The sequence below is a fragment of the Arachis ipaensis genome, chromosome B7, assembly GCF_059453495.1.
Source record: "Arachis ipaensis isolate K30076 ecotype BB chromosome B7, ASM5945349v1, whole genome shotgun sequence".
In the NCBI taxonomy this organism is placed as follows: Eukaryota; Viridiplantae; Streptophyta; class Magnoliopsida; order Fabales; family Fabaceae; genus Arachis; species Arachis ipaensis.
This window is the reverse complement of record NC_142442.1, coordinates 66,630,869-66,646,073: the sequence shown is the minus strand read 5'-3', so window position 1 is coordinate 66,646,073 and position 15,205 is coordinate 66,630,869. Positions and strand designations below refer to the sequence as shown.

Genomic DNA, 15,205 nt, shown 5'->3' with positions numbered 1-15,205 from the left:
GAATCTCAACTTGAGAACAAGGAGTTGGAGTGTGTTTTGCAACAAGTGGAAGGGATGGAGATTGTTGAAGAAGAAGAAGTGGATGAAGACCTAGGCGAAGTTGAGCAAGAGGTGTATTCCAAGCTTGAGAACACTTCCACACCAAGTAATGTTGTTGATGATTTTGTGGAAGTTATTGAACCTTCTTCCATTGAGCTTGAAATTGATGTTGAGGAGGATAATGCGCAACCTCCAAGGCATAGTATGAATGATGAAAGATTGGAAGAGGTTGATCAAGAAGCAAGCTCCACCATTGAATATGATTCCACACCAACCAATGTGCCTTTTGAAATTGTTGAATCTCCCTCATTGTGTTGTGAAATTAATGACAAGGAGGACCATGCACAACCTCCGACACATGGCTTGAGTAATGAGGGATGTATAGAAGAAGTTGGTGAACAAGGAATTGAAATTGAGGAAGCTTGTCAAGAGGTGGAAGTAATCCAAGAAGAGAACAAGGAAGTGGAAACTACAAGGCTGTTGGAAGCCTCTCTCACTAAGCAACCATCCATTCTTTCATTCAAGTGGGTAACTCTCTTATCCCTAAGCTTTAGTTTCCCACTTGAATATCGTTTGCTTGAGACAGATGGGCAACTTAGAGCTCTTTGTGGCTTTAAGAGCAAAAGGGAGATGGTTAGTGGTTGGAAACACCACTCTAGGTTCATTATGGTTGTCTCATCAAAGTTTAAGTGCAATGGTTGGTGTAGTGCTACATTGAAAGGGACTAGGAAGATGCTTTGGTGTTTACTTGAGAATTCGGATCACTTTCCACCCTATTGGAATTGTCATGATCAACTTGAAGATGGGTGTGAAAACAAGATTTGGGATCCTGGATTATCACATGAGGATCAATTTTAGGAGCTCCTAGCTTGTTGTGAACTTCACCAAGGCTTGGTGGATATCAATTGGAGTGTTGGAGCATACTTGAAGTCCAAGCATTGGTGGATGTTTATGGATGAATACAAACATAAGCCACCATGACATGGAGCTAACCAAATGTCCAATTTAAGGACTTTAAATAAAAGTGCTAGGTGGGAGACACCCCATGGTGCGGGACGAAGTCGTGATCTCAACACTTTTCTTCACAACTCTGTGCAGCTGACTAACAAGTGCATTGGGTCGTCCAAGTAATAAACCTTACGTGAGTAAGGGTCGATCCCACGGAGATTGTCAGCTTGAAGCAAGCTATGGTTATCCTTGTAAATCTCAGTCAGGCAGATTCAAATGGTTATGAGGTTTTGATAATTAAAATATAAATAAAATATAAAATAAGATAGATATACTTATGTAATTCATTGGTGGGAATTTCAAATAAGCGTCTGGAGATGCTTTGTTGCTTCTAAACTTCTGCTTTCCTACTGCCTTCTTCCAACCATGCGTTACCTCCTTCCATGGCAAGCTGTATGATCCTCTCGGATGAAAACAAATCCATATGCGCTGTCACCGCACGGCTAATCATCTGTCGGTTCCCGCTAGCATCGGAATAGGACCATTGTCCTTTTACACACTATCACTGCGCCCAACATTTGCAGGTTTGAAGCTCGTCACAGTCATCCCTTCCCAGATCCTAATCGGAATACCACAGACAAGGTTTAGACTTTCTAGATCTCAGGAATGCTGCCAATGGTTCTAGCCTATACCACGAAGATACTAATCTCATAGACTCAGTCCGTGTATTAGATATCCAAGAGAATATACTCCAGCTGTCATCCAATAACTACGTTGAACATCATGTAGATCGCTTTGTGGTTGTTAGGCACGCGATCTTGGCTAAGCGAGTAACGAAGATTGGGTGATTGTCACTGGTCACCCCTTCACTCTGACTTAACTGAATTAAGAACAAGAGTATATCTTGGAGAAGAAGTAGGCGTGAATTGAAGGAAAAACAATAGTACTTGCATTAATTCATGAAGAACAGCAGAGCTCCACACCTTAATCTATGGGGTGTAGAAACTCCACCATGGAAAATACATAAGTGAAAGGTCTAGGCATGGCCATGAGGCCAGCCTCTCCAAATGTAAAATATGGCAAAAAGCTCTATCAAAGATGTAAAATAAATCTCTAAAAGTAGTTTTTATACTAAACTAGTAACCTAGGGTTACAGAAAATGAATAACTAAGTGTAGGTAATGCAGAAATCCACTTCTGGGGCTCACTTGGTGTGTGCTTGGGCTGAACATTGAAGCTTTTTCGTGCTTAGGCTGTTCCTGGAATTAAACGCCAGCTTTGGTGCCAGTTTGGGCGTTTAACTCCAATTCTGGTGCCTGTTTGGGCGTTTTACGCCAAGATGTTTTAGGCTGACTTTGAACGCCAGTTTGGGCCATCAAATCTCTGACAAAGTATGGACTATTAAATATTGCTGGAAAGCCCAGGATGTCTACTTGCCAACGCAATTGAGAGCGCTCCAATTGGGCTTCTGTAGCTCCATAAAATCCATTTCGAGTGCAGGGAGGTCAGAATCCAACAACATCTGCAGTCCTTTCTCACCTCTGAATCAGATTTTTGCTCAAGTCCCTCAATTTCAGCAAAAAAATACCTGAAATCACAGAAAAATACACAAACTCATAGTAAAGTCCAGAAATGTGATTTTTGAATAAAAACTAATAAAAATATAATAAAAAGTAACTAAAACATACTAAAAACTATGTAAAAACAATGCCAAAAAAGGTATAAATTATCCGCTCATCACAACACCAAACTTAAATTGTTGCTTATCTCCAAGCAACTAAAAATAAAATAGGATAAAAAGAAGAGAATATACAATGAATTCCAAACTTATCAATGAAGATTAGCTTCAATAGATGAGCAGGACTTGTAGCCTTTTTGCTTCTAAACAGTTTTGGCATCTCACTTTATCCTTTGAAGTTCAGAATGATTGGCATCTATAGGAACTTAGAATTCAGATAGTGTTATTGATTCTCCTAGTTCAGTATATTGATTCTTGAACACATCTACTTTATGAGTCTTGGCCGTGACCCTAAGCATTTTGTTTTCCAGTATTACCACCGGATACATAAATGTCACAGACATATAACTGGGTGAACCTTTTCAGATTGTGACTCAGCTTTGCTAGAGTCCGCAGTTAGAGGTGTCCAGAGCTCTTAAGCACACTCTTTTTGCTTTGGACCACGACTTTAACCGCTCAGTCTCAAGCTTTTCACTTGACACCTTCACGCCACAAGCACATGGTTAGGGACAGCTTGGTTTAGCCGCTTAGGCCAGGATTTTATTCCTTTGGGCCCTCCTATCCATTAATGCTCAAAGCCTTGGATCCTTTTTACCCTTGCCTTTTGGTTTAAAGGGCTATTGGCTTTTTCTGCTTGCTTTTTTTTTCTTCTCTTTATTTCTTTTTTTTTTTTTGCAAGCTTTGTGTTCACTGCTTTTTCTTGCTTCGAGAATCAATTTTATAATTTTTTAGATTATCAATAACATTTCTCCTTTTTCATTATTCTTTCAAGATCCAACAATTTTAACATTCATAAACAACAAATTCAAAAATATGCACTGTTCAAGCATTCATTCAGAAAACAAAAGGTATTGCCACCACATCAAAATAATTAAACTAATTTCAAGATAGAATTCGAAATAATGCACTTCTTGTTCTTTTGCAATTAAAACATTTTTCATTTAAGAAAGGTGATGGATTCATAGGACATTCATAGCTTTAAGACATAAACACTAGACACTAATGATTATGTAATAAAGACACAAACATAAACAAAACATAAAGCATAAATTTCGAAAAACAGAAAAATAAAAACAAGGAAATTAAAGAACGGGTCCACCTTAGTGATGGCGGCTAGTTCTTCCTCTTGAAGATCTTATGGAGTGCTTGAGCTCCTCAATGTCTCTTCCTTGCCTTTTGGTGCACGAAATTGTGATGTCCAGGCTCAAACTATTCCTGGCACGTGAGCAACTTGGTACGCGTAATCGTGATTACACATTCATAATTTGTCACAACTTCGATACAACTAACCAGCAAGTGCACTGGGTCGTCCAAGTAATACCTTACGTGAGTAAGGGTCGAATCCCACGGAGATTGTTGGTATGAAGCAAGCTATGGTCACCTTGCAAATCTCAGTCAGGCAGATATAAAGTGATAATGGTGTTTTCGGATATTATATAATAAAATAGGGATAGAAATACTTATGTAAATTTATCGGTGAGAATTTCAGATAAGCGTATGGAGATGCAATCGTTCCTCTGAACCTCTGCTTTCCCGCTGTCTTCATCCAATCAGTCTTACTCCTTTCCATGGCTGGCTTTATGCAAGGGCATCACCGTTGTCAGTGGCTACATCCCCTCCTCTCAGTGAAAAATATGCTCACATGCTCTGTCACAGCACGGCTAATCATCTATCGGTTCCCGATCATGCTGGAATAGGATTCACCCTCCTTTTGCGTCTGTCACTAACGCCCAGCACTCGCGAGTTTGAAGCTCGTCACAGTCATTCAATCATTGAATCCTACTCGGAATACCACAGAAAGGTTTAGACTTTCCGGATTCTCTTGAATGCCGCCATCATTCTAGCTTACGCCACGAAGATTCCGGTTAAGAGATCTAAGAGATATTCATTCTAGCTTATTTCATGTAGAACGGAAGTGTTTGTCAGGCACGTGTTCATAGGGGAGATGGCGATGAGCGTCACACATAATCATCACCTTCATCACGTTCTTGGGTGCGAATGTATATCTTAGAAGTGAAATAAGATGAATTGAATAGAAAACAGTAGTACTTGCATTAATCTTTGAGGAATAGCAGAGCTCCACACCTTAATCTATGGAGTGTAGAAACTCTACCGTTGAAAATACATAAGTGAAGGTCCAGGCATGGTCGAGATGGCCAGCCCCCAAAACGTGATCAAAGGATCATAAGGTAATCCAAAGATGTCTAATACAATAGTAAAAGGTCCTATTTATAATAAACTAGCTACTAGGGTTTACATGAGTAAATAATTGATGTATAAATCCACTTCCGGAGCCCACTTGGTGTGTGCTTGGGCTGGGCTTTAAATTTCCACGTGCAGAGGCCATTTGTGGAGTTGAACGCCAGGTTTTGATCCATTTCTGGTGTTCAACTCTGGTTTTGGATCCTTTTCTGGCGCTGGACGCCAGAATTGGGCAGAGAGCTGGCGTTGAACGCCAGTTTACGTCATCTATGCTTGGCCAAAGTATGGACTATTATACATTGCTGGAAAGCCCTGGATGTCTACTTTCCAACGCAATTAGAAGCGCGCCAGTTCGAGTTCTGTAGCTCCAGAAAATCTACTTTGAGTGCAGGGAGGTCAGAATCCAACAGCATCAGCAGTCCTTCTTCAACCTCTGAATCTGATTTCTGCTCAAGTCCCTCAATTTCAGCCAGAAAATACCTGAAATCACAGAAAAACACACAAACTCATAGTAAAGTCCAGAAATGTGAATTTAACATAAAAACTAATGAAAACATCCCTAAAAGTAACTAGATCCTACTAAAAACATACTAAAAACAATGTCAAAAAGCGTATAAATTATCCGCTCATCACAACACCAAACTTAAATTGTTGCTTGTCCCCAAGCAACTGAAAATTAAATAGGATAAAAAGAAGAGAATATACTATAAATTCCAAACTATCAATGAAACAGAGCTTCAATCATATGAGCGGGACTTATAGCTTTTTGCTTCTTGAATAGTTTTGGCATCTCACTTTATCCATTGAGGTTCAGAATGATTGGCATCTATAGGAACTTTAGATTTCGAATAGTGTTATTGACTCTCCTAGTTCAGTATGATGATTCTTGAACACAGCTTCTTTATGAGTCTTGGCCGTGGCCCTAAGCACTTTGTTTTCCAGTATTACCACCGGATACATAAATGCCACAGACACATAATTGGGTGAACCTTTTCAAATTGTGACTCAGCTTTGCTAGAGTCCCCAATTAGAGGTGTCCAGGGTTCTTAAGCACACTCTTTTTTTGCTTTGGACCTTGACTTTAACCGCTCAGTCTCAAGTTTTCACTTGACACCTACACGCCACAAGCACATGGTTAGGGACAGCTTGGTTTAGCCGCTTAGGCCAGGATTTTATTCCTTTAGGCCCTCCTATCCACTGATGCTCAAAGCCTTGGGATCCTTTTTATTGCCCTTGCCTTTTGGTTTTAAGGGTTACTGGCTTTTTGCTCTTGCCTCTTGGTTTTAAGAGCTTTTGGCTTTTTCTGCTTGCTTTTTCTTTTTCTTTCTATTTTTTTCGCCTATTTTTTTCTCTTTTTTTTTTCTGCAAGCTTTGCTCTTTGCTGCTTTTTCTTGCTTTAAGAATCATTTTTATGATTTTTCAGATTATCAAATAACATGTCTCCTAGTCATCATTCTTTCAAGAGCCAACATATTTAACATTCTTAAACAACAACTTCAAAAGACATATGCACTGTTCAAGCATACATTCAGAAAACAAGAAGCATTGTCACCACATCAATATAATTAAACTAAGTTCAAGGATAAATTCGAAACTTATGTACTTCTTGTTCTTTTGAATTAAAACATTTTTCATTTAAGAGAGGTGATGGATTCATAGGACATTCATAACTTTAAGACATAGTTACTACTACTAATGATCATGTAATGAAGACACAAACATAGATAAGCACATAACATAGAAAACGAAAAACAGAAGAAAGAAGAACAAGGAATGAATCCACCTTAGTGATGGTGGCGTTTCCTTCTTGAGGAACCAATGATGTCCTTGAGCTCTTCTATGTCTCTTCCTTGTCTTTGTTGCTCCTCCCTCATTGCTTTTTTATCTTCTCTTATTTCATGAAGCATGATGGAGTGCTCTTGATGTTCCACCCTTAGTTGTCACATATTGGAACTTAATTCTCCTAGGGAGGTGTTGATTTGCTCCCAATAGTTTTGTGGAGGAAAGTGCATTTGAGGCATCTCTGGGATCTCATGGAAATGAGCTTCTTGCGCCTCTTGAGCTCCATGACTGGGCTCTCTTGCTTGCTCCATCTTTTTCTTAGTGATGGGCTTGTCCTCTTTAATGAGGATATCTCCCTCTATGTCAATCCCAGCCGAATTGCATAGGTGGCAAATGAGGTGAGGAAAGGCTAACCTTGCCAATGTGGAGGACTTGTCAGCCACCTTGTAGAGTTCTTGAGGTATAATCTCATGAACTTCCACCTCTTCTCCAATCATGATACTATGGATCATGATGGCCCGGTCTATAGTAACTTCAGACCGGTTGCTAGTGGGAATGATTGAGCATTAAATGAACTCTAACCATCCTCTAGCTACAGGCTTGAGGTCCAATCTTCTTAGTTGAACCGGCTTGCCTTTGGAGTCAATCTTCCATTGAGCTCCTTCCACGCATATGTTCATAAGGACTTGGTCCAACCTTTGATTAAAGTTGACCCTTCTAGTGTAGGGGCGTTCATCTCCTTGCATCATGGGCAAGTTAAACGCCAACCTCACATTTTCCGGACTAAAATCTAAGTATTTCCCCCGAACCATTGTAACATAGTTCTTTGGATCCGGGTTCTTACTTTGATCATGGTTCTTGGTGATCCATGCATTGGCATAGAACTCTTGAACCATTAGGATGCCGACTTGTTGGATGGGATTTGTTAGAACTTCCCAACCTCTTCTTTGAATTTCATGTCGGATCTCCGGATACTCATTTCTTTTGAGTTTGAAAGGGACCTCAGGGATCACCTTCTTCTTGGCCACAACATCATAGAAGTGGTCTTGATGGGCTTTGGAGATGAACCTTTCCATCTCCCATGACTCGGATGTGGAAGCTTTTATCTTCCCTTTCCCTCTTCTAGAGGATTCTCCGGTCTTAGATGCCATCAATGGTAATGGAAAAACAAAAAGCTTATGCTTTTACCACACCAAACTTAGAATATTTCTCGCCCTCGAGCAATAAACAAAAGAATAGAAGAAGAAGAAGAAGAAGAAATATGGAGAGGGAGAGGGAGATGTGGTTTCGGCCAAGAGGAGTGTAGAGGGATGTGTTGTGTGAATTTGATGAAGAATGGAGGTCTTTATATAGGGTAGGGAGGAGGGGTTAAGGTTCGGCCATATGGGTGGGTTTGGGTGGGAAATTGGTTTTGAATTTTTGAAGGTAGGTGGAGTTTATGAGGTAGGTTTATGGGGAAGAGTGGATGGATGTGAGTGGTGAAGAGGTAATGGGGAAGAGAGTTTGAGGTGATTGGTGAAGGGTTTTTGGGGAAGAGTGTTTATGGGGTTGTGTGAAAGAGAGTGGTGAAAAGAAGTGAGTGGAGGTAGGTGGGGATCCTGTGGGGTCCACAGATCCTGAGTGGATCCTGTGGGGTCCACAGATCCTGAGTGGATCCTGTGGGGTCCACAGATCCTGAGTAGATCCTGTAGGGTCTACAGATCCTGAGGTGTTCAAGGATTTACATCCCTGCACCCATTAGGCATGTAAAAATGCCTTTATACCCAACTCTGGGCGTTCAGCGCCAGGTTGGTGGCCATTTTGGGCGTTCAACGCCCATTTGTGTGCCATTTCTGGCGTCGAACGCCAGAACCATGCCTGTTCTGGCGTTCAGCGCCCAGAAGCTGCCCATTTTGGGCGTTCAGCGCCAGCACCATGCTCTGTTCTGGCGCTGAACGCCAGACAGATGCTCCTCCAGGGTGTGATTTTTCTTCTGCTGTTTTTTGATTCCGTTTTCAGTTTTTATATTTATTTTGTGACTCCACATGATCATGAACCTATAAAGACATATAACTAAGAAAAATATAGTTAGATAAATAAACATTGGGTTGCCTCCCAACAAGCGCTTCTTTAATGTCAATAGCTTGACAGTGGGCTCTCATGGAGCCTCACAGATGTGCAGAGCTTTGTTGAGACTCTCCAACACCAAACTTAGAGTTTGGATATGGGAGTTCAACACCAAACTTAGAGTTTGGTTGTGGCCTCCCAACACTAAACTTAGAGTTTGACTGTGGGGGCTCTAGTTGACTCTGCAGCTTTTTCTGCTTCCTCTCCATGGTTACAGAGGGAGATCCTTGAGTTTTAAACACAAGGGAGTCCTCATTCCATTGAAGGACTATTTCACCTCTGTCAACATCAATCACAGCTCTTGCTGTGGCCAGGAAAGGTCTTCCTAGGATGATGGATTCATCCTCTTCCTTTCCAGTATCCAGGACTATGAAATCAGTAGGGATGTAAAGGCCTTCAACCTTTACTAACACGTCCTCTACTTGTCCATAAGCCTGTTTTCTTGAATTGTCTGCCATCTCTAATGAGATTTTAGCAGCTTGCACCCCATAGATTCCCAGTTTCTCTATTACAGAGAGGGGCATGAGGTTTATTCCTGAACTAAGGTCACACAGAGCCTTAAAGATTATGGTGCCTATAGTGCAGGGTATTATGAACTTTCCAGGATCCTGTCTCTTCTGAGGCAATGTCAGTTGATCCAGATCACTTAGTTCATTGATGAACAAGGGAGGTTCAACTTCCCAAGTATCAATGCCAAATAATTTGGCATTTAGCTTCATGATTGCACCAAGAAACTTGGCAGTTTGCTCTTCAGTAACATCCTCATTCTCTTCAGAAGAGGAATACTCATCAGAGCTCATGAAGGGCATAAGGAGGTTCAATGGAATCTCTATGGTCTCTAGATGAGCCTCAGAGTCCTTTGATTCCTCAAAGGGAAGCTCCTTATTGATCACTGGACGTCCCAGGAGGTCTTCCTCCTTGGGATTCATGTCCTCTCCTTCCCTTACAGGTTTGGCCATGGTGCTTATGTCAATGGCCTTGCACTCTCCTTTTGGGTTCTCTTCTGTATTGCTTGGGAGAGTACTAGGAAGGATTTCAGTGATCCTTTTACTCAGCTGGCCCACTTGTGCTTCCAGATTTCTAATGGAAGACCTTGTTTCATTCATGAAACTTACAGTGGCCTTAGATAGATCAGAGACTAGATTTGCTAAATTAGAAGCATTTTGTTCAGAGTTCTCTGTCTGTTGCTGAGTTGATGATGGAAAAGGCTTGCTATTGCTAAACATGTTTCTTCCACCATTATTAAAGCCTTGTTGGGGCTTTTGATCCTTCCATGAGAAATTTGGATGATTTCTCCATGTTGAGTTATAGGTGTTTCCATAAGGTTCACCTAAGTAATTTACCTCTGCTATTGCAGGGTTCTCAGGATCATAAGCTTCTTCTTCAGAAGATGCCTCTTGAGTACTGTTGGATGTAGCTTGCATTCCATGCAGACTCTGAGAGATCATATTGACTTGCTGAGTCAATATTTTATTCTGAGCCAATATGGCATTCAGAGTATCAACCTCAAGAACTCCCTTCTTCATAGGCGTCCCATTACTCACAGGATTCCTTTCAGAAGTGTACATGAACTGGTTATTAGCAACCATGTCAATGAGTTCTTGAGCTTCTGCAGGCATTTTCTTTAGGTGAATGGATCCACCTGCAGAAGTGTCCAGTGACATTTTTGATAGCTCAAATAAACCATCATAGAATATATCCAGGATGGTCCATTCTGAAAGCATGTCAGAAGGACACTTTTTGGTCAACTGTTTGTATCTTTCCCAAGCTTCATAGAGGGATTCACCTTCTTTCTGTCTGAAGGTTTGAACATCAGCTCTAAGCTTGCTCAGCTTTTGAGGAGGAAAGTACTTGGCTAAGAAAGCCGTGACCAGCTTATCCCAAGAGTTCAGGCTGTCTTTGGGTTGAGAATCCAACCATAATCTAGCTCTGTCTCTTACAGCAAAAGGGAAAAGCATGAGCCTGTAGACTTCAGGATCTACTCCATTAGTCTTAACAGTATCACATATCTGCAAGAATTCAGTTAAGAACTGAAAAGGATCTTCAGATGGAAGTCCATGAAATTTGCAGTTCTGCTGCATCAAAGAAACTAATTGAGGTTTCAGCTCAAAGTTGTTTGCTCCAATGGCAGGAATGGAGATGCTTCTTCCATGTAAATTGGAATTAGGTGCAGTAAAGTCACCAAGTATCTTCCTTACATTATTATTATTTTCGGCTGCCATCTCCTCTTCCTGTTCGAAAATTTCTGAAAGGTTATCTCTGAATTGTTGTATTTTAGCTTCTCTTAGTTTCCTTTTCAGAGTCCTTTCAGGTTCTGGATCTGCTTCCACAAGAATGTTCTTATCCTTGCTCCTGCTCATATGATAAAGAAGAGGGCACAGAAAAATAATAATAATAATAGAGATCCTTTATACCACAGTATAGGGATCCCTGTGTGAGTAGAAGAAGAGGGGGAGACAAAGAATGTAATATAATGGAAGAAACACAACTGTGAGGATGGCAGAGATGTGAGATGAGATGTTAGGATATGAATGAATAAATAGAATAAGATGGGGGAGGGATAATTTTGAAAATTATTTTGAAAAAGAGTTAGTGATTTTCGAAAAATGGTTTTTGAAAATTGTTAGTATTTTTTCGAAAAATTTTTAAAATTAAAAATAAAAAATAATTAGTTAATAAGAAAAGAAATTTTTGAAAAAGAGGGAAGATATTTTCGAAAATTAGAGAGAGAGAGAGTTAGTTAGGTAGTTTTGAAAAAGTTAAGAAACAAACAAAAAGTTAGTTAGTTAGTTGAAACAAATTTTGAAAAGATAAGAAGTTAGGAGGTTAGAAAAGATATTTTGAAACCAACTTTTTGAAAAAGGTAAGATAAGAAGATATTTTAGAAAGATATGATAGGAATTAATTTTGAAAAAGATTTGATTTTTAAAATCACAATTAATGACTTGATTCAAAAAAATCACAAGATATGATCCTAGAACTTAAAGTTTGAATCTTTCTTAACAAGCAAGTAACAAACTTCAAATTTTTGAATCAAAACATTAATTGATTATGTTATTTTCGAAAATTTGGTATAAAAATAAGAAAAAGATTTTTGAAAAATATTTTTGGAATTTTCGAAAATAACTAAGAACTTTGAAAAAGATTTGATTTTTGAAAAAGATTTTGAAAAAGATAAGATTTTCAAATTGAAAATTTGATTTGACTCATAAGAAACAACTTGATTTTAAAAAAAATTTGAAAAAGTCAACTCAAATGTTCGAATTTGATGAGAGAAAAAAGGAAAGATATTTTTTTGATTTTTGAAATTTTTATGAAAAACATGAAAATTATGCAATGCATGAAATTTTTAGATCAAAACAATGAATGCATGCAAGAATGCTATGAATGTCAAGATGCACACCAAGAACACTTTGAATGTCAAGATGAACACCAAGAACTTATTTTTGAAAAATTTTTAATGCAAAGAAAACATGCAAGACACCAAACTTAGAATTCTTTAATGCCTAGACACTAAGAATTCAAGAATGCATATGATAAACATGAAAAGACACAAAACAAAAAATCATCAAGATCAAACAAGAAGACTTACCAAGAACAACTTGAAGATCATGAAGAACACTATGAATGCATGATATTTTCGAAAAATGCAAGATGCATATGCAATTGACACCAAACTTAGATATGACTCAAGACTCAAACAAGAAACAGAAAAATATTTTTGATTTTTTATGATTTTCTAAATTTTTTTTTTGGTAATTTTTTTTTGAAAATTATATGAAAAAGGAAAATAAGGATTCCAAAATTTTTAATATGAATTCCAGGAATCTTGCATTCTTAGTCTAAAGCTTCAGTCCAGGAATTAGACATGGCTCACTAGCCAGCCAAGCTTTCAATGAAAGCTCCGGTCCAAAACACTAGACATGGCCAATGGCTAGCCAAGCTTCAGCATGTAATTCTGACATGACACGCTTGACATACTCATTCCCAAAGGAATAGACATGGCTTTACAGCCAGCCAGGCTTCAACATGCTTCATGAAACACTAGAATTCATTCTTAAAAATTTTGAATCTATAGAATAATTTATTTTTTTGAAAACATTTTTAATTAAATTTTTTTTTTGAAAACAAAGGAGAAAATTTTGAAAGATTTTTTTTTTTGAAAAATTTTTGAAATTAAAACAAAAAGAAAATTACCTAATCTGAGCAACAAGATGAACCGTCAGTTGTCCAAACTCGAACAATCCCCGGCAACGGCGCCAAAAACTTGGTGCACGAAATTGTGATGTCCAGGCTCAAACTATTCCTGGCACGTGAGCAACTTGGTACGCGTAATCGTGATTACACATTCATAATTTGTCACAACTTCGATACAACTAACCAGCAAGTGCACTGGGTCGTCCAAGTAATACCTTACGTGAGTAAGGGTCGAATCCCACGGAGATTGTTGGTATGAAGCAAGCTATGGTCACCTTGCAAATCTCAGTCAGGCAGATATAAAGTGATAATGGTGTTTTCGGATATTATATAATAAAATAGGGATAGAAATACTTATGTAAATTTATCGGTGAGAATTTCAGATAAGCGTATGGAGATGCAATCGTTCCTCTGAACCTCTGCTTTCCCGCTGTCTTCATCCAATCAGTCTTACTCCTTTCCATGGCTGGCTTTATGCAAGGGCATCACCGTTGTCAGTGGCTACATCCCCTCCTCTCAGTGAAAAATATGCTCACATGCTCTGTCACAGCACGACTAATCATCTGTCGGTTCCCGATCATGCTGGAATAGGATTCACCCTCCTTTTGCGTCTGTCACTAACGCCCAGCACTCGCGAGTTTGAAGCTCGTCACAGTCATTCAATCATTGAATCCTACTCGGAATACCACAAACAAGGTTTAGACTTTCTGGATTCTCTTGAATGCCGCCATCATTCTAGCTTACGCCACGAAGATTCCGGTTAAGAGATCTAAGAGATATTCATTCTAGCTTATTTCATGTAGAACGGAAGTGTTTGTCAGGCACGTGTTCATAGGGGAGATGGCGATGAGCGTCACACATAATCATCACCTTCATTACGTTCTTGGGTGCGAATGGATATCTTAGAAGCGAAATAAGATGAATTGAATAGAAAACAGTAGTACTTGCATTAATCTTTGAGGAACAGCAGAGCTCCACACCTTAATCTATGGAGTGTAGAAACTCTACCGTTGAAAATATATAAGTGAAGGTCCAGGCATGGCCGAGATGGCCAGCCCCCAAAACGTGATCAAAGGATCATAAGGTAATCCAAAGATGTCTAATACAATAGTAAAATGTCCTATTTATAATAAACTAGCTACTAGGGTTTACATGAGTAAGTAATTGATGTATAAATCCACTTCCGGGGCCCACTTGGTGTGTGCTTGGGCTGGGCTTTAACTTTCCACGTGCAGAGGCCATTTGTGGAGTTGAACGCCAGGTTTTGATTCATTTCTGGCGTTCAACTCTGGTTTTGGATCGTTTTCTGGCGCTGGACGCCAGAATTGGGCAGAGAGCTGGCGTTGAACGCCAGTTTACGTCATCTATGCTTGGCCAAAGTATGGACTATTATACATTGCTGGAAAGCCCTGGATGTCTACTTTCCAACGCAATTGGAATCGCGCCATTTAGAGTTCTGTTGCTCCAGAAAATCCACTTTGAGTGCAGGGAGGTCAGAATCCAACAGCATCAGCAGTCCTTCTTCAACCTCTGAATCTGATTTCTGCTCAAGTCCCTCAATTTCAGCCAGAAAATACCTAAAATCACAGAAAAATACACAAACTCATAGTAAAGTCCAGAAATGTGAATTTAACATAAAAACTAATGAAAACATCCCTAAAAGTAACTAGATCCTACTAAAAACATATTAAAAACAATGTCAAAAAGCGTATAAATTCTCCGCTCATCACCTTTGTTGCTCCTCCCTCATGGCTCTTTGGTCCTCTCTAATTTCATGGAGGAGGATGGAATGCTCTTGGTGCTCCATCCTTAGTTGTCCCATGTTGGAACTCAATTCTCCTAGGGAGGTGTTGATTTGCTCCCAATAGTTTTGTGGAGGATAATGCATCCCTTGAGGCATCTTAGGGATTTCATGATGAGGAATTTCCTCATGCTCTTGTTGAGGTCCATGAGTGAGCTCTCTTGTTTGCTCCATCATTTTATTAGTGATGGGCTTGTCCTCTTCAATGAGGATGTCTTCTTCTATGACAACTCCAGCTGAATTGCATAGGTGACAAATGAGATGAGGGGAGGCTAACCTTGCCAAAGTAGAGGGCTTATCCGCCACCTTGTAGAGTTCTAGGGATATGATCTCATGAACTTCTACTTCCTCTCCATTCATGATACTATGAATCATGATAGCCCGGTCTATTGT

The 15,205-nt window shown here is 39.5% G+C and overlaps 1 non-coding gene across 1 annotated transcript; it reads left to right on the top strand.

Annotated features, from left to right (window-relative positions):
- The first annotated feature begins 10,532 nt into the window (after window positions 1–10,532).
- LOC148552867 (small nucleolar RNA R71) lies at window positions 10,533–10,640 on the top strand. Its single transcript, XR_015893190.1, has one exon. It is a non-coding gene; the product is annotated as a small nucleolar RNA R71 (small nucleolar RNA).
- The last annotated feature ends 4,565 nt before the right edge of the window (window positions 10,641–15,205 follow it).